Raw genomic sequence first — 2,192 nt, 5'->3', positions numbered from 1 at the left:
ATATATATTTATATTTCCAGTTCTGGAAACTAAATTTCATTCCTTGTGTAAATATAGAAACCTCTGGAGAAGAGGAGCATTATTTGGAAGTGGGAAGGAAAGCAAAGGGAAGAGTAGGAAGGGATTTCACCATTGGGTTCCATAGCAAGGAAACAGCCCAAACAGAGAAATCCACCAATTTTTTTTTTTTTAAATAGCAGTAGCCCCACTCAAAAAACTGAGCTTTTTCATGACTTTTTCTTCTCCCTCAATCCCCACATTGCATCGATCTCTAAATCCTGATGGCTCTCTCCTCTAAATAATTTTTAATCCTATCCATTTTCCTCCTTTCTAGTCCCTAGTCCAGACTACTCATTTCTTGCCTGGACCACTACAGGGGTCCTAATTATCTTCTACTTTCCCCCATCCCCCTCCCATTTATTCTCTTTGTAGCTACCAAGATGATATTTCTAAAATATAAATTTAGATCCTTTTTTTTAAACATGTAAGACTCTCCACTGTTTGTCATTATGATAAACATCTATTGTAAGATGGATAAAAAGAAAACACAAAGGAAGAAGAGAAGACAGGAGGCGATAGACACGGGAGCAGAAGGGCAGTAGGCAGAGAAGCAAAGTGAGGTCAAATCGTTGTTGGCTTTTCCCTTCCAGCAGAATCATATTTGTAGCCTGATCAAAACATAATATTGGAAAAGGGAAAATTGATGATGCTGGAGACAGGAGATAATAATTTCAGGAGTAAAATTCTTGGGAATGTGGTTTAGAACATGCTAGAGCAAGCATGACCGTCAGCACGGTGTGTCGGAAAGAGTTCACTTCTCTGAAAGTCTGCTTAAAAACGAACTCATTCATGAGGGTCTTTCTGCAAGGCAAACCGAGGGTGTTTTTTTGTTTGTTTGTTTTCTGAACTGAACTATGCTTGTACATTGAACGTGGCCACTGCAGGAGATGGGGGATTTTTTTCACAAGCATGTGATTCTGCTTTCCCATATTTCTATTAATTTTAATATATTTTTTCTTATAGAGTCAGCTCCCCGAGCATTGACCAGGGCCTTCCATTAGCTACTTCCCCTTGCAAGTTTGGAGAACTGTCATCCTGCAGGACACTACTGGAGCATCCCCTTCTTTGCAGTATTTTGAGCTCCGTGAATAGAACATATCAGTCTGACTCTTCAACCAGGCTGTGTAAATATTGCCTTAATAACTTGTCTTTTGGCCAGAAGTCTCAAACTGACATTGTAGGGGATCAGGGACTTTTCCCAAGACAATGTTTTAGAAACACTGTGTTTGATTAATTGCTAACATTTTAAAAATGAAAAAAAAAAAAAAACCCAGTGACATACCTGGAATTCTTAAAAAATGGAAGATGGGCCTTGCTGGGCCTACATTTCCATCTAGGAGCAGCTGGCAAGCATTCACTCCCTGCCTGTTTTTACCCCTTCCTTGCCTTCCCATTTTTAAAACAGCACAGCCCCTATGAACAATATGGGACTGTGAGTTTATGAGTCTTGGCTTAGGCCCCATAGGTAGGAGCTACAGCTGATTTGTTCAGCTCACCCTGACACCTAGCATAGTACCAAGCATACTGTAGGTGTTCATACTTGTTCCGAATTGAACTCCCAAGGTTCACAGTCTCATAATACACATCTGTACACTCCACTCATGCAGACATTCTGCACCGCATCCTCCCCAAAGTTCACAGTCCTTACACTTGCTGTCATGCCCTCTTCCTAAGGGGCAGGGTCCACCTGCTTACCTCCTGCTTATTATCCTTCGCATTTCAGCTCAAATGTCACTTTCTCTGGATGCCTTTCTCAGGAATTCAGGTTAAATCAGATCCCACTATGATGTACTTTTAGTGAGTTCTCGATCTTCTCTTCATTACCATTATTTCTTTGTTAAATCTACTTGTGTGGTTGCCCCCACTCAAGTGTAAGCTCCAACAGGGTGGGAACAATGTCTTTTCACTCATTATTATATCTCATATGTTCTGTCTAGTGCCACGTGCACAATAAACACGCAGGTGTACCTGAATGAATGAATGAACGAATGAACACTTCTAAGACATAGGAAGGGCTTAGGGATTGTAGAAGCCAGGGTGTCAGAGGTATGGATCTCAGTTTTGTTCCCTGGAGCCTTGTGGCATGTTTGCCTTGATCTATCAACTCATTCTTAACTAGTGTGATTTGAAGG

Source organism: Otolemur garnettii, unplaced genomic scaffold (assembly GCF_000181295.1).
Source record: "Otolemur garnettii isolate 467f Iridium unplaced genomic scaffold, OtoGar3 scaffold00003, whole genome shotgun sequence".
Taxonomy (NCBI): domain Eukaryota; kingdom Metazoa; phylum Chordata; class Mammalia; order Primates; family Galagidae; genus Otolemur; species Otolemur garnettii.
This window is presented reverse-complemented; position numbering follows the sequence as displayed.